Raw genomic sequence first — 26,832 nt, forward strand, 5'->3', positions numbered from 1 at the left:
ACATAATCGGTCGTGACAGTAAGTCGCGTGTTAGTGCACACTATCGGCGACCGCGGCGTGGTCCGTGATGAGTGCCTCCGACACGTGTTTCCGCGTCGAAGAAGCCGATGTGGTGTTCATTGGTTGGTCCCGTTCACGCGCCCAAGCGGAGCTGGACCCCCTTTCCTCTGACGGTGCTCGGGGTCGCCGGTTGAAAGGCGGTGTTACTCGGCGTCTCCCACGGCCACAGGGCCTGTGAGCGCTTGCCGGCGTCCCCCGCGACCACAGGGCCTGTGAGCGCTAGCCAAGCGCTAGCCGGCGTCCCCCGCGGCCGCAGGACCCGTGAGCGCTAGCCAGGCGCTAGCCGGCGTCTACCGCGGCCGCAGGGCCTGTGAGCGCTGGCCGGTGTTCCCCGCGGCCGCATGGCCTGTGGGCGCCAGCTGGCGTCCCCCGCGACCACAGGGTTTCCTCGCGATGCGAGCTGTGGCGGAGCCTCCGATAGTGAAATCCGTGCACACATGGAAGCGGCTCCTGACGGGCTTGACAGTGCAAACCGGCGCAGCACAGCGCGAATTGCGGAAATCTTAGAAACGGATCGCTCTTGTAAACACGGTCATAGTCTTAATGTTTTACACACACACGCACGCACGCACGCACGCACGCACGCACGCACGCACGCACGCACGCACGCGCACACACACACACACACACACACACACACACACACACACACACACACACACACACACACACACACACACACACACACACACACACACACACACGCAGACATGTTTACATATGATATATATATATATGTATATAAAGGATATATATATACATATATATGCATATATATATATACATATATCAAGTTAAAAGTTTGTATGCGGGCTCAAAAAGCCTTGGACACGGGTTTCTGTCTCACTAATACATTGGGTCAATGTTTTACCCAGTTGTTTACCCTAAATCTATTACGCATCCCCCGTTGCTCACCACCAGTGTTCCTGCGCAAACCCTGATGCAGCAATATTTGAACGTTTCTCATTCTCGTAAGTCACTGTAGACGTCGATTCAATATTTGTTGTGTGTGGAAGGAAGGCAATGCTACATGGTTCCTCCACACATCACAGCTGTGTCAAGAGACGTGTGTACGTACTGCGGCTGCCTTTAATTTGAGGTCACGTTCTGGACTTAATGTTTAAACCTTGCCTGAAAACAACATAGTTCGAAGATTCCTTGTCCTTGAAACTTTCAGGTATTTAACGCAGTTCGCGTATGCTTGGTCCCACTAAATGGCAACGGAACCGTACTTTGTAAATGCAGAGTCTGCCTTAGAGACGCGGCACAGAAAACGCCGTCTGCTATGTACACCATTTCAAATTACGCCACGGTGGTATGGTGGTTAAAGTGCCAGCCAGCGTCGTCTGAACGACTGACAGATCTGGTGTGCTGCAGGGCAATGGGACACTCTTATGCTATAAACAGCATCACTTGGGATGAACGGCGTCAGGGGCGTTCATAAGGCTCCGACAGGCAGGGTCCGACAGGCACTGTAGGTGAGTTTTGGCACAAAACCGCACTACAACTCACTCCATGTGTCCATCGTGCCTTGAAAGGATATCATTGGAGAATCATGAGGCTAGTGTCACACAATGTTATTGGCTGGAAAGCATTCACTCAATTTTGCATAATCTTGGTATTCCCAAACAGGGTGTCACGACTTTCAGACATATTTCGAATACATACTATAGTGAAACCTCAGGGCCTGTGACGTCATATCATAGCAACGGGCAGTACCACCACGGCGCCGGCAATGCACAAAATGACATCAATTTTACTTAGTTTTTGGTTCAAATTACGCTGTTGCCGCTTTGCAACAGCATTACGTTCCTTTTCTGCAGTCGCCACCACGGTCGTCATGACAACCAGTGTGCGCACCTCTCCTGGTGCGAGCTGGCCTGTTACCGAGAGGTGCACTGGCTCAAGTTTGAACCAGTACGTCGCTGTGGACAATATGATACTCCCATTCCCAGAATCAGAGTGCGCCTCGAAGAGAGCACTGTGGCAAACGCCATACGGGAGAAATGAAAGCCATGGCATAACGTTTCGGTAAATTCTTCGGATAATAACTTCATGTTCCTATATATTTATGTCGAAACAGTGTTTCAAGCTTTCGTAGCATTCATTGCACAAGCATTTTGGCACATTGGTGTGTTACAAACATTACAGAACAGACACGTTGAAAAAGCAAGGCAAACGAAATGATAGCTGTCATAGTGGTGAGCAGGGAGCCGAATGAAATTTCTCCCACTGGCAGAAATACTTGAAATCGAAATGTTGAGCTATTCAGAACAATTTTAAAAAACTGGTATTACTGATCAAATAATGCTTGTCTGATCTAATAAAAAATGGAGGGAAGTACAAAATGCGTAGATGCCTTCTGTAAAGAGTTCAACCTCGCTCTTATAGGAGATTGATGCAGCCCCTAGCATCCCAAGCTTGTTTCAGGATACCTCCCAGGCATTTAGTCTCATTGCGCTTTAATTTTAGGTAACCTATGGGGTTTCCATTGCACGTGATTTGACAAAGTAACATGGCCCTAGCTTCCCTGATTTTGAAGCAATGGCGGTTTTGTTCGGAAGAGCACGGCGCTACGGCCGACAATGCTGCACCGGCGGAACGACGGCGAGCGGGTCTAACATTGTTACATTAGTGCGGTCAGATATCATAAATGTATGCTAAAGTCACATGCACTTTACACTGTAGTAATCATAATTCAACGAGAAACAGGCCTGCTTAAGTTTCTTAACGCCACAAGGTTTGGTCTCGTAGGTAAGTACTAACTGAATACGCTGTGGGCACCTCAGCAGCTAACGGCATCTGGTCGATGCCGCTCACATAGTTTGCACGCATCTGAGCAAATACCCAGTGCCAAATTGAACGACACTGCCACTACCCTAAAAAAAAAAACACCCCGCAGTCCACATGTCAATATCTCATATTTGGTACCGTACACCACACTCCAACTTCCTAGCTGGCCAACGGAATAATTATACTATTTCCACTGCAAACGCGCTCGAATTTACATGGTTATACTAGACCACAAAGGAATGTACCAGACTTGATGCAAAGTCGACATCATATGGCACAAAGTGAGCTACTTTCAGAACAAAAACAGGTAACAATAGCCAGGATTAGAGATGAAATACTACAAATTAGCACCTTCGTGCGTAAAGTAGCCCAAAAGAAGCAATTGGGTAGGAAGTGAGCCTGATTTGCTACAAAAGAAATGATCATCCCTTTAAATGGCGTTGAGCATCACGGGCAGCGGCAAGTCGAACCTATCAGCTGTAATGCCATAACAACGCCAGCGCATTGCCGAGCGGGTATATATATATATATATATATATATATATATATATATATATACAAAAAATGATAATAATAATTTGCTCTTAGTGGGGCAAATCAACATCGACAGCTCATTGGTGCGTTAGATATTTCATCTGAAAAGTTTGTAGAGTCTGGTCTGTTGGCAGTGCGTAGGTTCTGTAGAGGAAGTGGGACTCGCTCCTACAAAATTAGCTCACCCGCATCCCTTCACAAATTTGGTTGTTCTTCCCGTCATAAATCCTGGCAGCGTCCCTGTAGACGCGGGACAACTTGGTGAGTGTACGAAGCTTGTAGACACGCGTTCATATGACGCAATCAAAAGGCGGTGTACCCCTGATCATTCGCATGGAAAGATGGATGGGCAGGATAACATTTTATGGAGGCTGTCCTGCTTGACATGGGTGTGGTTTGGGATTAGTCTTAAAGTCCTGTACTCTGGGGATTTTGACAAGCATTTTAACATCGAAAGAAATCAAAACTGTCACAAAAGCTTTGCTTGTATTACTTGGATGCTTTTTTCATCGTAAATAGGGCAAAGTTTGTGGCCATCTTAGCAACTGATTGGATTAAATTGATAGCTTTGATAGATAGATAGATATAATTAACGAGTAAGAATCCAGGAACCACTCTGGCAATAATTCGAAAGATCCAGAAAGAACCAGGGATCCAGCTTGACAATAAGCCGAAAGATCCAGCAAGAACCAGGATCCAGCCTGATACCAAGCTGAAAGATCCAGCAAGAACCAAGATCCAGCCTGGCATTATGTTGAGGGATCCAGCAAGAACCAAGACCCAGCTTGGAATATGCATAGTATTCCAGCAAGAACCAAGATCCAGCTCAGACTTAAGATGGGGATCCGATTTCAGCATGAACGAAGATCTATTCTGAAATTATGTTCAGGAACCAGCAAGGACCAGAATCCCACCAGTAGTTCTTCACAGCAGTTGCTACTCACACTCCTCATTTTTCAGATACAGCAACGTGTGCCGTTCTTAACGTAAATCAATAAAATTAAGTCTATGAACACTGCTGGTTATCTGATCAGTCTGTTCCCCATATACCATGAAACCAATTTGCTGTCCATCCATGTTAATAGCACCACAGATTCGGAAAAACAAAATCAATAACTTGTCACGATACAGGTATGATGCAGACCTGCTGGGTCTGCAACTGGGCTATTACCTGCCTAATGTTATCGTGAAAGGAAAGGCCCGCTCTTCCGTGCGTATATCACAGAAATAATGAATACTATGCATATATGCATGTATATATATATATATATATATATATATATATATATATATATATATATATATATATATATATATATATATATATATATATATATATATATATATATATATATATATATATACACATGCATATATATATATATATATGCATAGTATTCATTATTCAATATATATATATATATATATATATATATATATATATATATTTAAGTTAACATGAGAATAGCACAAAATGATTATCAATCGAACCACGCAACAACCATCCACAGCACCTCGAACACCAACGCGGCGCCAGCGCGCGTCATTCATCAAGGCCGCAGATAGGGAAGCTAGTACCACATGTTTCGTCTATCTAAGACCCAGAGGGAATATGACGTCAAGGAACCAAGGCTGCTCGTGGTGAGGTTACTACCCTGTGAGAATGCGGGACAACGGTTCTATTTTTTTTCTTTACTTCTTATTGCTCACACCAAAAAACAAACCATCCAACGTGTAATGATAAATTTAAATAATCAAAAACAATATCAGACACAAGCAGGGTTTGTATGTATTGAAATGCAGCTTCTGATGATAACAAATGCACTTTGGGTACATGATATGCCGCAAAGCTTGAGACGCAGCCCAAAAGAGCGAATGGAAATGTTACGTTGGATGGTTCTTGGTTCCGTGCTGGTTCATTCTCCTAGACTTCAAACGCAGGTTCCTTGAGTGTCATGGCACCCCCACCATTAGACACTTTTTGAGAATGTAGAGCATTACCCTTACGACAATGGATAGGAAGAATCGACTACAAGATAACTATGAGCACCCTTACTCCCTGAAGCGCTCCTCCGTCATGTTTCGGGTGCCAACGCCAGATCTGGTATTACATGTGCAGCCCTACTCTTCAATTTACTTTCCGGCCGTCTGCTATGAACTCTCCAATTTCAATGCGTGGTATTGCTTTGCTGCGTTTGGAAACGACTGCAGGGTGTTTAAAATCATTCCTGAACAAAATGCCTTTTAAGTGAGTTCACTTCGAGTCAATAATATGGCCATTGATGGGCATACTCCTACTTTTTACCTTTCGGGCGCCAGCCTTATCCACCCATTTCAAACGTGCCAGTATAGTTCCAATCGATTCAACCCCTAGCAGCACCAGTTTAAGAATATGCAGATATTTTCCCTCATAACGTGGAGAAAATGACCTTACCATTCCTGAACAAAATATCATTTGAGTGAGCAAATCCCGAATTATCAATAGAGTCGTTCATAGGCATAAGCGAACTCTCTACATTTCGGCCGCCAGCACCATCTAATCATTTCAAACATGTCAGTACATTTTCCATCGGTGCAATCCTCAGCGGATACCCTTTTGATTGATGATTGATAATGATTTATCTTGTCTAATGACTTACAGGCGTCAGCTGGTGGACAATTTAACAATTCAGCTTTAAGCACCAAAGAGAACTATGACCGTGTTAATGCTTGTATACTTATTTACTTGCCCGTACTCATTTGCCACTTGCCTGTATGCCTTTTGTTGATCGCATGCACACCTTTTCCTGATTTTTGAAGAAAACACCTGTTCCCATGGAGCGCCGGGCTCATCTCCGCAAAAGCAACCAGCGACGCTTGGCAAATTGCCGCCTCCAAGCTCGTTTTAGCGCGGCTCCCTGCACATGACCCTGTCATCTGGGTCTATGAGCGTAACTAATGCGTTGAAGAACATGTCAGATATTTTACCATTTCTGTAAGCCGTTGAACTTCAGCGGAAGATATCAAGAAGATTCATTGCTTTAGCCACAAGGCCACATCCGTCGCATCGTGACCGTAGCCTCTGCGCAGGAGCTATAAATACGTCATAGTGCGCTGACCCGAGGCAGTACGCGTTCCCTGGCCGTTAACGTCATGCGGCACGCAAATCGCGCGCTTTAGTCACGGCGAGGGAACAAACGACTGACTCTGGCGCCCCTCCCCCCCCGCTGACGTCATCACGTATCGTGGGCATGACGGTGCCGTACCGTCACGTGACGCTCTCATAGGCAGTGAATCAGTCGGAATACCCCGACGGTGTGAACTGCACCTGCAGTTTTTGTGCACGCCTGTAAGCATCATACATACGCTTTGCTCACTTGGCGAGCGGGGGGATTTCCCCAAGCGGCTTACAAAAGTTCGTCTCAATGGGGCGTTACGATGTGCCAAACTGTGTCTGGACTACCATCCAGTGGAGGCCCATGCGGGTCCTTTACCCAATCCATCCGCTGTCCATCGAGCTGTGCCCACGCCCACCCGCTACTCCTTCCTAATAAGTTGTACTCGGCCGTTACCCGCACGTTTACGTGTTCCCATCAAGTAAGCTCCACCATATCATGGATAAGTTTCAGGAAACTTTGCGACCCAAAATAGTTTTCTGTTTGCATTGTTGATTGCAATAAAAGTGTGAATAGAACTAATTAAAGCTGACAGAACGGAGGCGGCAGCATTGTGTAGAATGTGCTAACTCTCGCCCTGATCCACCGCTTTTCATAACACGGACTCATAGGATGGGTTTGATGCCCCCTTGGAGTTTTCAAGCTAATAGGATGGGGTTGATGCCCCCTTGGAGTTTTCAAGCTAATATAAATAGAGCTTAGCGGAAAACACAAGCGCATTGGTGTCTACGAGATCTCGTAAACTATACTAGTTGCTATATTGCCAGGCTAAGAATTGACCCGATTACGCCAGATCAAAAGTCAACTTGCCCAGAAAACTGCCTTTTTCAGATGTGCATCATACATGCAAGACCATGGAGACACACAACTTAAATAAACTCGTTAACTGTTTAATTTTGAGTGCAGTGATGTACTGCCTTGTGTTTTGAGCATATCTTTTTTACCTGTGGCTTTGTTCGTGTATCAATGTCAGCCTGTCGCGCGCGTTTCGTAGAATCGGTGGTTGCCGCTCGTCGCTCGTCGCGCGCCGCCCGCGTTGGCCATAGGTTGCCGTTTAGTGCTCCTCCAAAACTGCCGCTGCTGTGAAACCAAAGGGCTACCAAGAACACGTTTTTAGTGTCAAAACATGCGCAAATTAGGTATCAGAAGCTACTGGAAGTTTGGGCACGAATGCCCAACAGGCGTGAGAGGAATCTTTAAAAAATGCCTTAGGGTCGCACCGAGCTTCCCTACCATTAGAGCGAGGGTTAAGGGGCCTGCCCCACATTCCGTCAACGTCCTACCCACAGCCGTATCCACACCTGCTCGTAAGTTCCCCCCCCCCCCCCCCAATGTCATACCTAAGCCAACCCATCACCTATTCCTTGTATATGGGTACTTTTCCACACACGGGCCCGATGTCCACACATGTACTTACCCAACCCGATGCGTTGCACTGCCTAAGCAACACAACGGTTGCTTCCTGGAAGGTGATGTTAACAACAAGTGAAATCCATTGATCCGAGGCCACGCGGTTAAGCTGCAATAACAATCAGTGTAAGTCTTTATAATGCAGCTATACTTGGGAAGCGCCAATGCTCGTGTGACCAAACGTGAGCACAGCGAGCGGGCCGCGGCCGGCCGGCCGCGGCCGGTGGTGGTGCACAGGTGGTGCTGGTGGCGGTGCACAGGTGGTGCACGGGGCTGGCCGGCCGCGTGCACCACCTCTGCCGCTGCAGCCGCCCGGCCGGTTATCTCACGGCCGGGCATGCTCCGCGGCGGCGGCGGCGGCGGCGGAGCGGCGGCCCCGGGTCTTCGCCGTGACGCGTTCCGCGGTCCGGGCCGGTCCCGGCCAAGGCGCATCAGCCCGCCGGCCAAGTCACGCGACGTCGGTGGCGGGAGCCGCAACCGCACTCTCGTGCGACGCTCTGCGGTCATGTGACGCGCACGGAGGCGGCGCAGTTCGAACGCCGCCGAACCGACGGCAGCCGACCTCGCGTTGAAAACGCGCTGATGAATCCGTTTAGACGATTGCTAGCTTTCAAGGGAATGCTCCACTATTGAAGATATCGAGATAGGCATCAGATATGATGGGAAAATGTGACTTGTAACTGTTAGTAGGCTTTCAAGGTTTAAGAAACGACGCAAGTAGCAAAAATTCAAAGTTTGTAAAAATGCGCCCCATTACGTCATTGTTTTATGTCATCATGGAATGATTTTGTGACGACAGCAATACCTGGTAGCAGTTTACCTGGTAGTTGGAGGGTTGGTGGGTGGGTTGTTTGTGGATTTTTGTTTTGTCTTGGTGCTGGCTGTAAGAAAGGCTTTGGTGGACATGCGCAACGTAGCGATCACCAGCTTTTATGGCAGGTTATTTATATCAAAGCACGATATGCTGTGCTGCTGGTGCTGCTGCTATGCTGTCGATGATTTTGTCAATACTTTATCGTCAACCCATCGTTGCCTGCAGTGCTGTAGTCCTGTTATTGATATCATGTGATGTGCACAGTAGTTACTTTCGTTATTGTTTGTACTGGAAATGCGGTGTCTTGCGGAAATGAATAAATTTGTAACGTTGCTATTAATTGATTGCCAAAGCATTGCTATGCTATGGTAAAGATGATAATGTGGGGCTACCAAGATTTTCCTTTTACTTGGGATCGTTCATGCAATTAATAGGTAACCCTGATATAACCACTGTGGTGCAATGGCATTCTTGCTGTTGATAGTTCTGTGGCATTGTTAAATCAGTTGTTACCAGTATTTCATAACTTATAAGCTGCTGTCTCGTAGGCTTGACATGGAGTAGTCAACCAATGTGGTATATTGTGTAATGACACGTGTCAACAGCCTCATTATGGCACTACCTAAGTGGTGTACTGTGGCATGACATAATGAACAACGTTATTAATTTTGTTCTGCAATCCGTGATGGGCCAAACATGCTCCATTGTATTGACTCCCCATCTGACATATGGCTGACCAAAAAACATGATAAAATATTCAAACCATTTTCAGCAGAGCAGACAACCAAGAAGTGGTATCACTTGCTCAACCTATCTTGGGAATCCACAAGACATAGGTGAGAAAAATGCAATCACGTCCTCCACTTCATGCAACATGCTGGAGCCATCAGGTTGCTTTACTAAAAAATAACAGGAAAATTTTATTTGTGGTGAAATGACACTGCAAACATGCTGTCTTTGGAGAAGTACATGTACATACACACAAATGCACATACACATACACATACACAAATACATGTTATTGTTGGATGGGCAAAATGCAAGGAATTGATGAAGCTGCCAGTGCACACAAGGCTCATGGTATGCATATTATTAAGTGCTGTCCAAGACACCAATAGCAATACTTTTCCACCATTCTCAACACCCAGCATCTCACGCAAGTTGCAGTGACCATGTCATTGATGACTCACGAGCAATGCTCGCCTGCATATAAAATTTGCTAAGACGGTACAATGTGCAGCAGTAATAGCACAGCTCTATATTTTCAGAATTATTTAGGGATAGACGATTTTGCAAAGCGATATAATGTGAGCCTAAACTGAGCATGTTCATTAGGGGAGAGGCGGGAGAATTGGGACACTTTTGCAACTTCAACTTTGATGAGTCATTGCAGCAAAAGTATGACAGCTAGGTAACATTGCACCATACAGATTAATAAACTGGGTATTTATTTACATCAAACTAATAAGTAAGTTTCACTTTGTGGTAGGAAACGACACGCGTGGAGCAAAAACAAAGATCTTCATTTACAGGAGAATCAGGACGCACGCAGGAGGATCGGGACAGACAGACACATGTGACAGTGAATATGAATTGGGACATACTAAGGAGCATTGGGACAGCATTCCTGTCTGGCTACACGTTCTATAATTAAATTGCGAATGGTAAAATGAGTGCACTGCATTACCATCTAGTTGCGTTCAGGAACTTGTCAATGGTCGTGGCAACGTTTCCTTCCGCTGAGAATGGTAGCCTATCAGATTCCTAAAACTGAGACACAACATTTTAGAACGTGAATTCAGGATATATTTTCCACCTCCAATTAACCATTCTGTTTTTGGCAGAAGAACCCAACGACGGGAAGGTATTTCTAGCATAAGATCCGGCTGGTAGTAATGCCGGCAGTCTGCACAACAACCAGACGACGTCGCCACTCAACCTGCAGTCGTATTAATCACGTTAAATCATCACAGCCAATGCGCTACTTGCGGCACAGCGGATCACATGACTATCAACCTTGGCAGTCTAGGCACATAGTAGGCAACGACAATGGTCGAAAACTTCCCACGCATCGCATAATCACGTATCAGCACAGCCAATGCTATACTTGTATCACAGCGGATCGTAGGACTCACAGTCTCGGCAGTCTAAGCACAAAACAGGCAAAGCAACTGTCACAAAACTTCCTAAACATCGTGCTACTCACGTTGAATCTGCACAGCCAATGCGTTGATGACAACACAGTGGATCACCTGACTAACAATATCGGTACCTATCCTAGGCACCCATTTAACAACGTACACGGTCATTAAACTTCTTACACATCGAAATAATCACGTTAAATCAGCACAGCCAATGCGATACCCGCGACATAGCGAATCATATCGGATCATAGCGAATGAGCGGATCATCAGTCTCGGCAGACGTCACATGCAAACTGTGCCTGCCAGGTTGTTGCGTTGATACACGGCAAGCACGTCCACTTTTTGCATGTTGTACACTGGATCCACGATTCACGGGTGAGCCTATACTGCATCCCACAGTACAGACACCACGCTTTATCATCAGCCTTTGACAAGCCCTTTGCACCTCCCAGCTTTCTCTTCTCACCTTTCATGTTAGCGGTGTTGCTCTTGGCATCGAACAGTCGCTTTGACACACGCTCGTGTCTGACTTGCGACTTTCGAGTCTTCTTCTCCTCTTCCTCTTTTTTTCTTTGCAGCTCTGGTGTACTCGTAGCCGTCATGGTTTTTCCTTTTTCCGCCCTCGGCGACTCGGCTCCACTTTGGGTTCTGCCTTAAAAGATGGGGGGCCAGGGGGTCCTGCCTCAAAAGATGGAGGACCAGGAAGTGTAAGCGTGCGGTTTTGGAGCATAGGCATAGGCATTGGACAACATGGCTCCCTGGAGGATCCTTTTGGGATACAAAATTATCCATTAAAAATTAAATTTTGACGGAATCACAACATAACTAACAAAGATAGGAAAGGTGGAAATGCAAGGAAATTTATAATCGCGAAAATATAAGACAGTTTAAAAGTGAACAATGTTTTATTAAGGGTCGTTTGGACGATCTGAGGTCTGTTTAATGTCAGTTTGTCATTGCTGCTTTATCGGTTTAAGGAAGAAATTGGGATAAAAAGAACTCACTTTCGGATATCCCCGAAACTCCTGCGGTGAGACAAGCCGGACTGCGGGAGATGCTGGGCTGAGTGGGCAAATGGTGTCCTTTTCAGCTGCAGGTCAACCGGATCAGTCGGCCTCCTTGACAGGGATGGAGGCTCCGGACTCTCGACGCGGTCCTCTTCGTGTGTATCCGCTTGGTGTGCGCCGTCTTCGTACGTACCCGCTTAATGTGTGTTTGCATCGTGTGTGTCCGCTTCCTGTGTGTCCGCTTCGTGTGTGCCGTCTTCAGCCACCCTGGGCGCTCCTACAGTCGCTGAGAGAGCTGGTCTGTCGGTCACGTCTGCGGGAAGGAAGTCATCCTTGGTGGAGACTTCAGTGTCCAGTGGCCAGATTTCTGTCGTTCAAAAGCCGGACAGGATGTTGGCTGGGGTGGCCGAACGGATCAGCGCCTGCCCCATGAGCTTCCCCATGTTGAGGAGCTTGATGAACTTTCCCGCGCTTTGGAGCATCCAGCTGTCTACCTGCTTGTTGAAGCTTGTCTTCATCAGACCGAAGACGGTGACATCGAACAGTTGGAGCCTGTGACTCGTGTGAAGAGGTAGAGTCACGATATGGACTACACTGTCCTTCGCCAACGTCAACACGTTCAGGCTGACACGGTTGACGTGATTGTCGAGCACCAAGACGACTGGATTGTTCTTGCTTGCCCCCATGTGCTTCACAATGTCTGCATCACCTTCTCAAAGTTTTCAGGCGTCATCCACCCGCTGCTGTGGCACAGCTGCAGCGATCCTCCCGGGGTGCCTTCCACCAGATTCTCCCGAAGAGTCTTCCTTGGAAAAACGTAGGCAGGGGGAAGGTATGCCCCAATGGCAGTCACAGCGACACGCATCGTGACAAGTTCACCCCTCTCCGCAGAGGTGACCTTCCCGACCTGTTTGTCTTTCTTTCCAGCAATGACTTTTCCAGGCTTCTGTACAGTCGTGAATCCGGTTTCATCTAAATTTAAAATCCTCGCACCTGAGACTCCCGTCTGTTTCAGGACCTCAAACAGGTTTCCGAAGAATTCCTCGACATTGTGCCTGTTGAAGACTCCAGCTCGCGCGATGGATGTAGCTTCAGGTCTCCGTAGTGCCAGCTGGGTGTTCCTTTTCATGAAGGCCTTCATCCGCTCGCGCCCCGCTTCTTCATTTTCAGCCCAGGAGGCGGGAAAATGTTTGTCATTTTTGACAGCCATTTGGTAGGCAATTTCACGTGTTTGCTTGTGCGTTAAACCATGAAACATCTTCGAGCACTGCATCACATATTCACTGAGGGCTTGCTCCTCGTCAGCAGTGAATATCTTCGAAAGACTGTAGTTGGGTTCGAGACGAGCTGCAGGATCGACACTGTGCTTTGCGACATACCTTCCAAGGACGCTTTTGCTCACACTGTGGGGTTCTGAAGCTTTTCTCAGACTCACTCCTCCTTCTACAACATGTTTGACAGCCAGCAGCATTGAATCATGCGATACGTCCGCGTACCCCTTTTCTTTTCTAACGTATGCACGTGGCATGGTTTTGAAAGACCAAAAAAGGTGGGTAAGTTTCAATAAAAACGGTGATATCAATTTATAGGTATGTATACTATTATGCACGAGTAACATTAATGGTTCCTGCAGGAAGATTGGGACATCTGCATGACAATAGGGACGGGTGTCCCGATTCTCATGCAGCGCACGCGAACTGTTAGACGAGTTTTCCGCCGTCAGTCATTTGGGTTTTATAATTTTAAATGCAAGCAAGAAAATTAACATTATGTTAGCTTACAGTGTGAAATAGTTAAAGGAAAAGATGGCTTGACATGGACAGCACACACACACAACTTGAAATAACATTCGAAAAGTATAGTTTTTTGGCACTCAACCCGTACAGCGTTCCTACGCACCGGAGACGGACGGTTGATAGTTTCCGGCGTTACTTGATACAAAAAACATTAAAGTACAAGTGGTGATTCGGAGCTGCCCGTCTCTAAGATATTTGCGTGTCCGTATTCTCCTTCGTCCCAATTGTCCCGCCTCTCCGCTAGTGATCTGCATGCGCCAGCCCCTACTGCTCAAATGAATTGCTGATATAATGAAATGCGACGGGTTATTCGCATGCTGTAATACCTCAATAGGTTCAAAATATTGGCAAGATCACAATAAAGTACCAACTTGCCTTCGTGCACCCCTGCAACATAACTGCTCGTGTTTCTCTTAGTTTGCCGGGATTCCTTTGTCGTCTTCAAACACAAACAAAGGTAGAGACAAGTATCAATGTATTACATTTTATTGGGAGTCAGTAGACTTCAAGAATCCAATGCAATGTTCTCCCTCAGAAGAACAAACCTCGCACACACACTCCCCATCACATCAAGATCAATACAAGCCACTGGCACACACCACCAGTGATTACACAATTTCAAGCTCCCGATTCACACTCTTGTCAGATAAGTGTGATCTCACACTTGCACAGTTTACGGAACTATGAAATTGCAGGTTTTCTCGCAATTTCCGCACAGATTTTCAGTCGTAACACCGCATTTCACCTTGACCTCCCTTCAAAGCGAAGTCCCAAAGGGGGGGGGGGGGGAGGTTTATGGTAATGCGGCTTAATAGGTTGTACTTGCAAAACACAATTTTTTGTTCAAGATTTAAATTTGTGGTACAATATTTGCGAAAGGTTTAGTGAAATATATATCCAAAATTGCTGAAATGTTACCCTTATTTCATAATGCCTGCCTAGCTCATCAACCCGTGCAAGGTTCTGTGCTCCGGTACACAAATCGCCAACCAAGCTGTCTGCAAGAAATACGTCAGTAGAAGAACAAAAAAACGCCAGCAGGGAAAAAAAGACATGTCTGATGTCGCGTCTTCTTTTTTATGACTTTTGGGACAATGCTCGCTTTTTGGGTGCCGTACTTTTTTGCACTCAGTGGCGTTTTTTTATAGCATTTACATGTTGCCAGTGACCCATTCACGTGTGCCGCACAACCTGAAAGTGCTCACGCTTACGTTCGCGACACGCCTTCAGCAGCGAAATCTTGCTAACAGCCAATCAACTTCCGCGCATTGAATCATACGTGCTGCATCATCGCCTTTGCGAATGTACCAGCAGGCACGCTGTTTTGACCATACGCAAAACACAGCCTATAGGATGACTGCGATCGCATGACGTTTCTATGACACCATTATTGCCGAGGCAATTTCGAGATAGGCTCCCAATCAACCTTTTGTTTTTTTGCGGATGTGTAACTTAGGAACCAGATCGTTTTGGGTCTTCAAAAGTACATGACCGTGAACTGCATCAATAGGTCCTCAAGATGGCTCTTTCAGTTCAAAATGTCATACACATGTGGAACATTCCCTTAAAGTATGGGCAACAACGGTACAAGTGACTACAGCACTGGTGCACTGCGTTCCGTGTTGAACACCGATAACGCCAGGAAGGGGCCTTGAACTTATGTGCAACACTTAGGCGTGTTTCATAAATGTAGAACAGGTGCCACAAGAAGCAACATTTCCTTGTGGCGTAACTGGGGTCCTCGGAATCTATAAAGGCTTAGTGAACACGTCAAATGATCGTCTCAAAGCTTGAAATGAAGCGTTTTCTTTGGAAAACTATGAAAACCCATGATGTCGGTACACAGTTATGGGTATTTCTTACCTCGAAAATACAACAAATTGCTTTCCGCTGGAAGGCGAGTACCAAATAGACCGACGTCCGGGTCATGTGGTACTAAGGAAACAGCTGCGGCATCGTCTTAGCTACTCGTCTGCACGGGCGCTGCCACCGATTGCTTCCGGGGAGGGGGGGGGGAGATCTACTCCAGCTTTTGCCTATTAACGGATTTCGTTCACTTTTTAAAAAAGATCTTTCAGATATTTAACGGGTGTTTCCGCTCCAATTTTAACACAGTATCATTTTGTCCCAACAAATTCAGCCCATAGAATGCACCATTTGTCGTTTGTCTAGTGACGCTTCCTGCCACGCAGCCAAAGCGAACCTCATCAACTCGCTCAGACTAGGAAACTGTTGAGGGCGAGACCGGAACACTTCCTCCGACAGCGCGTTCCAAACACAGCAGGCCAGAGAGCTCAGGCCAAGGGAGGCAAAGATCCCCGCATTCCTGCAGTAGCTTCTCTTCCAGGAGATAAAGGTACGCACCCGAGCCGACTGACGCGTTTTAAACGTCCAAGGCAGATACCGCCGCTCCTACATTCCAAAATACGGCAGCACTTACGACGATTTTCCTTAAAATTTTCGATATTGGATGCAGGAAAACGTTGTATTTGACACACAGCTGCCGACTGTGATGCATTTTGTAAACAAGCCAAACTTAATGTGTGCAAGCGGCTGGAGTCGCTGGGGTTCTTGGGCTTGGAGGTACCTGGCGCCCTTGCTCTGTACATACATAGACATTATTCAGATGTAGGTGAGGCAGGGCATAGCCATAGGTGTCCAGGTTTTGTAGAGCCTCGTTTATGCTTGGTGTTTTCAAGTAAGCTCGGTTTTGGATGGCAAATGAAAACCTCAGAAAGGGAAATAGGAGTTTGGCATGTGCGACTAGACAATGTCAGGCAAGAGTGAAAAATTCACACAAAATATGGGGAAAAGGAGTGAAAAATTCCTCCTCGTAGGATGTTGTTTTACACCCAAAGTCGGCAATTCCAGCAAACTGATTCAAGACGGATAAGCATGGGTTTGAAGTTTACATTTTCTGTGCGCATCATCATGCAGGGGCCACCACAAGCTTGATGTCATTGCCACAAACCAGGAAGAAACGAGAAGGTAGACGATATACGATTTACACCATCACTTTAATAAGTAGTAGCGAATGTTTCGCTCGCAGGAAAACGCCACGAGTTCTAGCAGCTGCACGGTTATGTTATCACAGAAGCGGACACCCATCTAGGCAAATTTTAAACGGGTTGTGCGCAAAACAGCATACAGATGCACCCGCGAACGTGAATGCCATCAACAGTGGATAACAAAGACTTCTCAAGAAGAACTGAAGACGTTAAAAAGGAAACAAATGAAATCCCGTAAACAAAAAACGCTATGTAGGTTCATATCTCACGTCCAAGTGATAGGATAAATTATCAGTTTTGTTTTACACATAAGTTGTATGACAAATATAATGCGGTAGGTGTCACCATTAAAATTTTTTGACGATCAGGTCAAAACTTCGTGACCACCATGTATGCATGAGTAAAACTGCTTGAGAGGCGAAGCTAAGCCGCGTTAGCTTTTTCCGTATTCTCACATCGAGACGTCTGACATCTGACGCGTCCGAGGCCAACAACAGTCCATGATTTTGTGCGGTACACAAATGCATTGAGCATTTAAGCGAAACCGACATCAGCTGCGCGACGATCGTATTGGTAGGTTTTGAGGACACAGCTTCATGTTCCCTTTTTATGACCTGCTATTTCAGTACTTTTACCTTTGAGTTTTTAGTATATTTTTAACTTAGTTCAGCTATCGAATGTATGCCTCACATAAATGCTGATCGTAAAGTATTATTGCTGCATAAGTTGATGTAAGTCAAGAAAGAGAACGCAGCATATCTCATACCACGATAAATTGAGCTATCTTTGCCCAGGTTCTGACATAGAAATCGGCTTCAGGTCCGTTTGTTTTCAGGGTGTGGCTTGCAATGGCACAGTCTGGAGGTGTAGTTATCGCTACGTTCTCTAGCCGGTCTGATCCGAGAGCAACAAGGAAGTACGCCCTCGTTCCAAGCATTACTGGCAATATCTGTTCAGAACACACACCGATCCACACGACAAATTGATGACTAGACGATTTGCTTGTGATGTGAATTTCAGTTTTTCCAATTACTAATAATTCTCACCGCTCCCGCAGACAGAAGTAGATGCATCACTGTCTTTTAGCATATTTCTTGCATGCTCATCCTATCTGCATAATTGCTTTTCCTAGAGTTGCTGGTGAACGAAATTAGGAACACAATGAAACCAATTTGGACATGTTCTTGGTCATTTATCCTGTCCATTAGTTCGTGTCTTCTTTAATTAGTACTTTATTTGCGAAGCCTCTCGTGATCTATTACGAATGTTAACATTAGCATGCAAACTGCATGAACTTCAGTTCACTCACACTTGTCCATGCTCTCATGGTTATCCTTGTCTCTGGGCTGTGTATGTACATGAGTACATCGTGCATAGGACTCGAGAAAGAAGTTGATGGTAATGAGCGGCGCTGTTTCTAGTGATTCAGAATGGAGTGAAGTGATTAATCCTCCCGTCCATGCGTCTCCTTGCGAAAAGTAGAGCTTTGCTGGAATAGTGCACGTGATCAAGAACATGCATATCTGTTTGGAATAGAACAGGTGTATTTTTGTATTTTGCAGGAAATACAAATAGTTTGCCCGAATTCCACAGCTCCTGACACGGCGGTATGTCGGTTAGATGCACCCTGCGCCTGTCGCGCCCGTGATTGGGTGAACTGCTTCAGACAGCTGTGAGGGGAATGCACGACCGCTATAATTAAGAGCGGGAGATCAGAGCTAAGCATCACGATGCTCACAGTTTCACACCTCCCGCGATTTGGCTGTCGGAAAGACCAAGAATATAAAGTGACATATTGTTTAGCTGACAAGCGAATGAGCTTTCGAGAACCGCTGTGGTGTGACATTACTTCACCTCGCACCACAGCACGGTTTGCTATTCTGCAGTTCTCTGTTCTTTTGTTACTGGGACATAAATCTGCACGGCCTTTGGTTAACCAACAGCTTCAGTGCGTCACGAAAACACCCACCGTCTCTTTATCCTCCCCCCCCTCTCTCTCTCTCTCTCTCTCTCTCTCTCTCTCTCTCTCTCTCTCTCTCTCTCTCTCTCTCTCTCTCTCTCTCTCTCTCTCTCTCTCTCTCTCTCTCTCTCTCTCTCTCTCTCTCTTCTCTCTCTCTCTCTCTCTCGTCGCTGATTCTCCCTGGCAGGAAGGGCGGGGCACCGCTGGGAATCGTACCCCGCACTTCTCATTTCCAAGACGCGCAGCGGTTAAAGCAAGTGCCTTAACCACTATACTATCGGCACCCTACTTATAACATCTTGACTCTGGAAATGGCCCAGTGTTTATGCAGATGTTAATTTCAGCTATGACTGCTTAATGCACTCTTCGACTGTTACTTTGTCTACCATCATTCCAAAATAGCACCTTTCATCCACACTAACTCGTCAGGCTTAGCAACAGGCTTAGCAACAGGCGCTGTGCGTCAATTTTACTCCAACGGCTTAGGAACTGCCTGTGCGGAGGTCCCTGAGAATATACGGGGGTGACGTTTCCGTCTGTGCGACGTCAAAGTGTTTACCTTGCGATAGCGGTAACGGTCCAACCTTAACTGTTGATCCCGAATATCTATTCCTTTTGCTGTATATAGGTTGCGATACACTACAGGACCTCACGGATTAAATTTTTAGGATCCGGCCCAGTCCAGTCCCGACTAGCACAGGTCCATCCCCGGTGCCAATAACCTTTTCCCAGATTTCACCATCCAACACGGTCCGGTCAACCTTAACAGAGAAATTATCAACTGAATCTGTGCCACTCCGCTTTCACATAATCTTAACAATTTTAAGAGCAAAATTGGTTTCTCTGAGTATCTTTAACCTAACAAATCTGATGATTTTCATTGGAGAAAAATGGGCTATAAATTGGCATCAGCCGGTAGAGGCTGAGATACTTAACCAGAAATTGACCTGGGGCACAGCTTGATGACTATTTGGAATGCAATTTTGCACGCAGATCATGACAAACGAACCTCATCAGTTCATGAATCATATCACAATTTAAAAGTAATATGTTCCAATGCAAAGCGAATTGGCGACAGCTTGCAGAAAGGGCACAACATACTACCATGTTCTGAACGAAAGAAGCAATAAGGTTGCAGCACTCGGAACTATGCGGCTTGGCTCACCAAGCAGGCTAATGAATCGGCTGAGGTACAAAATATGTTAGAAGAGAGCTGCGCTTATTTTGCGGCCTTGTACGCTCCTGATGAGACCCTAGCTGCACCTGAAGAATTGGTTTACGGCATAATCCACCTGGAGGAATCAAGCGCGGCACCGTGTGAGCAGGTGCCAAAAATGTTTTTGCACAGCAAATTTTGATGACGGCCAACACGACAAAATACAACACACTATGCAAAACGTAACGTGAGGTCACCACACATAAATATTACGCCTCCATGGTATAACATTTCATCACACAGCACCAGAAACCCTTCCGTAAATACTTTTACCGTACTGTACGGCACCACTGGTACCTTTTCTAAGTTTCGTTCCATCCCGGTGTCAAAATATTCTATGTTTTTTAGTTGGTTGGCCAACTCGGTGACAGGTGGGCGACACATCAATGTACTTCCTATGGCCCGGCCGGTCGGCCAATTCGCTGTTTCTAATAGCCGACCCTCAGTGCTCCGAACTAGATACAGTATTGCAAAATCTAGACATGGGGATTCATCTGGGCGCAATGGCATGTTTGAATCCTTGCGATGCGAGTGATATGAGGTGGGCGGTGACTTTCAATACGCTGCAATTTTGCAATTGGCATTCGCATTGCAGTGTCATGAATTCCTACCCGGGGTTTAATTTTTTACTTTGCTTACTTCGTTTGCGGTGCCGCAATTTAGCATCCTCTTCTCAGCGACGAGAAGCATTGACAGTTCAGACTAAGTCGGTGGGATGATCCGGTCAAGGTAGAAATTGACCTGTCATCAAAACCGCCTTTTCAAGACACTAAAAAGCTGACGACTCACTACAGCAGTCACAAGCGACCAGCCTTCTTCCCCTAAAAAAGAGCTGTGGGTGTGATGTCGAAGTTTAATGGCACTCCTCATGAAGGGGAATAGCAGAAGGTGAAAGTAGTTCTGAAATGCCAATTTATGCTATCTTTGCTGTTGTTCTGATTGATTATTGTTACCAGTGACATATATCTTCAAATCAGGGCTGTTCCTACCTTTTTTTATTCAGTTCCGGGCTCCAATTCCCCTAAGTTTATTAAGAAGTGTGCTAATCTGAAAGACATCCATATTTTGGGGTACTTGCACATTTTTTTACTGCTGCCAAACCCATCTTAAAAAACTATGCCACTGCTTGAAATTGCGATTTTTTCAACGATGTTTTGATAACATTTAAACAGTTATTCACAGCTCAGCCTTTCCAAACATGAATCTCAGTTGCTGGAAATTTATCGATAGCCAATGATGTAGTCATTGGGAAGTCAATTAAAGCGAGGAGTGGGGCCGTGTAGCAAATGCAGGGAATGAGGATGTGTGTTTGTACAGGTCTCATTGCCATCTTCCCCTTCATGAAAAGTTTTACTTCAAACAACAGGAGGTTTTATGGTATTGTGGTCCAACTGTCCAATGAGGTCAGTGAACGTTGCAATTTGGTTATCTCTGATAACAGTATTGGCCATTTCCTGATAGCAGCGCCCCTGCTGTAACAGGAAAGGTCTGGAAGTCATTCATTTTGCAGTACTCATGCATATGCATATTTTCTTTGCACTTGTGAGCATGACATTGCATGGATGCAGATATAGTATCTTTAATAACTGCTTTTGCTAACGGTGAATTGTAACACTGTCCTGACAGAACCATTAGCACAATCACTGTATAAATTTAGTTACGGGTTGTGAAGGCAGGCAGCCTACTGATGCAACCTACATTGAGACTAGAAATCAGTACGGTTTGTGTGGTGGCGGCATAATGACTGGAGTGCCAATTTTTATGTATGATTAGGGTGAGGCTGCACCCCGTCGACCATGATTAATAAATCAAGTCCAGAGCGGATGGTTGTAGATCTGTGTCCCGCCAACGCCCCTGAGCTCTTTCGAGACAGAACATAGTAGAACATGAACAGTCAATATAGAGGGACCCTGACACTACTAATTTCATTGCAACGATCTGAACATATCCGAATGCTTTACCTATTCTCATTTTTAGGACCATGTGCTTACCATTCATTCAGAACTGGCTTGAGTAGATTTACTTGAGCACATCGAAATATCAACGTAGAAAGGCAGAAGGATACAGGAGGTTGCAATGTTTGATTTAGATTCATCCAAGTGTTTTGATTTCCCAAGCCCTGTCTCCTGAGTACGTTAATGACGCCTTCGGGTTCGTTGCAGTACCCACGCAGTACCTACGGGTGGCAAATTTAATCAACGTCAGCAGTACCTACGGGTAGCAAGTGCGAAATAGCGAACTGATAGCAAGTTATCAAACTGGTAACGAATACCTCCCACACAAAATTCAACGAAATTCGCCGCATTCAAATGGGCCTGGGACTTGCCACTGACTAGTCTGCTTCTTCTTCTTTAACACATGGTTTGTGGGAAAGAATCCACGTGCAACTTTTCTCCTTAGACGAGAAACATGTTTCGCCGATGCGCGATATCCAGGAAGCTTTTCGTCTCATGCAACCGCGACGGGTCAGCATGATGCCCGGCAGATTAGACGAACATCAGTGGTCCATGCCGAGAGTCGAGCACCACGTTTGACATATATATATATATATATATATATATATATATATATATATATATATAAACTGGGCAGCGTTGGGGTGCCAGGGGCAGATCACGAGAGGTCTGCTGAGACGTCTCGATACCGGTACATCAACACAACGTGGTGTATGTGCAATTTTGTTCCAGAAAGAACACTAGGTTACCAGGTATGAAATAAGTTTTTCAACCTGTCAAATCAAGAGATGTTTGCACAATACATAAAGTGAATGTGCTAGCTCCGGAGCATGTCTCCTGGTGAACCCTTAGGACTGCCATTAATATCAAAAACACGCGAGAGTGCTTCTGTGTCACCAACAGTATCGTACACATTATGCATTGTGCACATTTAACTTTTAATCACTTTCGAACCAAAATTAGCTGGTCAGCATGGTACAACAGCACTAAAATTCTTTTGACAATCACAGACTTCGAACCTCTGTTGAAATTTGTACACATGATGTCAATTGCAAAAGAGAGATTCCAAGCTGTTACCCTGTTCAACACATTATGGCTGTTTCTCCCAAAAATATTGCATAGTAATTACAGCAGATCAGCATGTGCACTTGGGGTCCAGACACCGCTGAAAGCCGTTTTGTCAGAAGCTGTTTTTCTTAAGGGAACGCGACGCACGTCGTCACGTTCCTTTTATGGAACGCCAGCGACTGCATTGGCCACATTAACGCTCAGGGGCCATGGCTCGATCGGCACTCGAACCCGGCATCCCAAGTGAGAATGCAAAGGGTTGTCCACTCGGCCATTATGCCCATAATCAGAAGTTGTCATAGGATATCAAAATATCTCATTGATGGCGTCCAGGTGATGAATGAACACAGGTTTTTTAGGCATTATCTTTCACTGATATCAATAAAACCTTTAATATCTATTTGTGCCGTGTTTTTGTTGAACGCCCAGGCGAAAAGCTGGCAAAATTCAGCGCATTGTAGAAGATGAGCGAAGAAAATCATGAAGAGCAGCAATCATTGTGCATCATTAGTTTAGAAATTCAAAACATTATTATGTCGTGCTCTCACCAACATACCAAAACCGAAATATCGTCAGTCAAAGCTCACTTGCTGCTATTGGTTTGCTCTGAAGTGTAAAAGACTGTTCTAAACGACACAACTTCACTACTTATTAAATATGTCCCTCAACACGTCATCATTTGATCACATCATTGAAAGTCTTTATGACGTCAGAGTCGCTACCAGACTGGCCGTGTTATAATTGCCACTGTAACGAGCAAACCCACTCACTTGTAGTGCTTTAACGTGACGAGAAGTGGCGATGGTTGTTGGTGACTGTTTGCGAAACCCGGAAATTGTTATGTGTTCGTGTTTTTATCTTTTCCTGCGATGTTCTTCCATATTTGTGTGTGGTTTTATATGGTTTAATGCATTCAAATATTCGGTTATGATGTTTTTATTTTTAACACGCGCCCGGGTGGCCGGTTGGATACCTTTCGCTCGCGTGACGGGTGTCAATTTGACCACTCACTAAGATTTCAGAAATCAATGGAACTAGAGGCACCAAATTCACGTGGTGTACTGGCCTGTACGTGAACACACTTGGGTAAATTTTTAAAGTTTCTAGGTTATGGTCAAATACGGTAAAAAGTCAAACTCTAGATTGGTGTCTAAAGTGCCCCCAGATTTTCTCATGCAACTACCGTGAATGTAAATATATGTCGTAAGCTAAAGGTCACTGGTGCTCATTTAAGGCCAGGGACCTTGTTTGACTTTCCGAAGGTCCTATGACCAAAATCATACAAAACTGTTTCGATTTTTGCAGTTCAATAATTGTCGAATATCACGCTTGACAGTATATTCCTGAAAATAGAGTGTTGGCCCGAGCCATTTCAGGTCAGCGGCCTATTCTAACTTTTAAGAATTCCGTGGAAGATGCATAATGCAGTTCCTGTTATCAACAAATCAAAAACGAGCACCAGTAACAACCCCACACAGAAGTAATCCACTGAGGTAATCATACAGGTTGTTTTTTGCTTTGGTGTTACCTTTAGACTCGAAACTATGTCAATGGAATTTGTTGATTGAGTTGCTGTGTTGCTTAAGAAACTATTTCAGACACGTATGACTTTATCTGACACTCCATTGTTGCATCAGATTGAACGACTCCCTGGAAACTGTCTTCGCTGAATCCAAGGTCTGACTCTGACCTGCCGCAGGTCAGCAACCTTACAAGGTATATCAACATTTTATATAGCAAACGTCCGCTATTCAGTTGTCTACAGCCATGCACAATATGGCGCAGCTGCTCCACACCGTTCGCAAATCACCTTGTAAAAACCTTCGGGGTTCAAATTGATCCGTCGCCCGAGCGCACGTTAAGTTATTCAGTTCCCAGCTTGATTTCCTTCATAACTCGTATCACGGCCCAAATTGCTGGACTATCCAGCACAAAAGGTAGCTCCTGTTCAAAGCTTTCACTCAAAGAATTAAAGGAAGTGCTCAACATTTGTATGGGGTTTGAACTGATATAGCCATTTTGGAGATCTTTCAGTGCAGTGCATAGTCCTGCCCCCTCCTTGAGATGCAAAACCCTCTAGTTTCCGAGGTATACGTCCGCGAAAATGTGCAGAAATTTTGTGCAAACTATTTCGAGGTTACCCCGACACCCATGACGTCATAACGTCATTCAAGTCCTGTCATTCGCCTGATCATGTGGCGATCAATATCAATAAAAATGCAGATATCGAGTCGTCCATGTCTGGCGTTCATTAGCACGATATTCAGATAAAACGATGGTCAGTTGGATAATTTGAGCTAAATATCTGTGAAGATGTGCATACTTTTTTGTGCAGACCGATTCAAGGCCGTCCAGGCATGCATGACGCCATAGCAACGTCATTCATATCCTGCCACCCCACAGGCCATGCTGCGTTCAAGGCCAAGCATAATGCTATCGCCAAACAGTGCATATCTGGCGTCCGAGGGCACACTTTCCGAGCATTATGGACGCACATTAGCTCTCATCAATGTTGAGTAATCTGTGCAAGCTGCAGTTACAAATCGCGTTTTGTGCTACCTAATGTAAGAAGTTGGACAGGATTGCCAGCGATTTTGGAAAAAAGTTTGCAATGGAAGAGCTCAAGAAAACTACCATAACCAAATGTACGAATACACAAAACTTATTACACTCACGAATAAGTTTGTATGAACACAATTGAAAGGGCCAAAACATGGGCACATAACGATATTTGGCTAAACCAACACGTCTAGCGCCATACTGCGACATCTCGGCGAGTTTGAAATACAATGCAGTGCAAGGTTGGCTAGTTTGGCAGCCTTTGAACATCATAAAAACGTTCCCTGACGCAGTCAAACAATGACGTATGCAGGAGCATAGTTACTAAATAACGAAATTGTGTGAAGCTGGGCAGTCTTTTCATGTTAAAAGTATGCCAACACCTATAAATGAGCTTATTTCATTATAGCTCATGCCTGCTTCAATGTCTTCGAATGTGGAACATTCACTTTAAATTGGTTGAAGGTCATCGGACGTCCGTTAATACCACGAAATTGTACTGACATACACCTGAGACGAATGATTCGTTGGGCGTGCTCTCTTGACCTCGAGCATTGCATGGCCATTGGGGTGGATGTATACGTGAACGTTTCTATGGCGTCATGCATGCCTAGGTGATTTTGAAATGGTTTGCATAAAACACGTTGCACAAGTTCGCTGGCGTAAGGCGGGTGCTGGATAATTGCCACATGATGATGTTGAGGATGATGATTATTGAGTCACAGTTGTGGGGAGTGAGAATATTCAAGGAAGGTTACGGACATGTTCGCAATGTCCTGTTCAACATGCAATGGCTGGGTTTTCCTAAAACATTGCATGATAATTGAAAACCGAATATCTGCGGGCATTCTACGTTAAAACATCGAGTCAAAGACAACGAGAATCAGGGGTTATAGTTTCATATTAACATGAACCGTTGCTATAATCTAAACAGTGAAGCAGTACTATGCCTTGCCCGTATGATGTCTGCTTCATTGGCGCCAGTGCAACGTTGGATACCGTATTCTGTCTTGGTCTTTTTGTAAAGTTTTGAAAGTGGACCGAATGGAGAGGTTGGGCTGGGATTATGAAGAACAGTAAGAATTATGCAGCACGAGTGTAGGCAAATAAAAACATTGCTCTCTTGTGGCTTGGCCATCATTGCAAACCCACAAGTGACGTGCCGCATTGAGCTGAGTGCGTTCATATTGCTATTTTATCCAGTTTGGATTGCAAATACTTTTGGTCGAGAAGCTCACTAATCCAAAAATTGTGCATCATGATTGTCAATGGGACTGAGCAGAACCGTAGTTTCACAAAAATGATTTTGAAGAGGGGGGCCCAGAGAAATAAGGCATGAAAACCCATACACAA

Source organism: Pollicipes pollicipes, unplaced genomic scaffold (assembly GCF_011947565.3).
Source record: "Pollicipes pollicipes isolate AB1234 unplaced genomic scaffold, Ppol_2.1 Scaffold_4740;HRSCAF=5597_pilon_pilon_pilon, whole genome shotgun sequence".
NCBI classification, from domain to species: domain Eukaryota; kingdom Metazoa; phylum Arthropoda; class Thecostraca; order Pollicipedomorpha; family Pollicipedidae; genus Pollicipes; species Pollicipes pollicipes.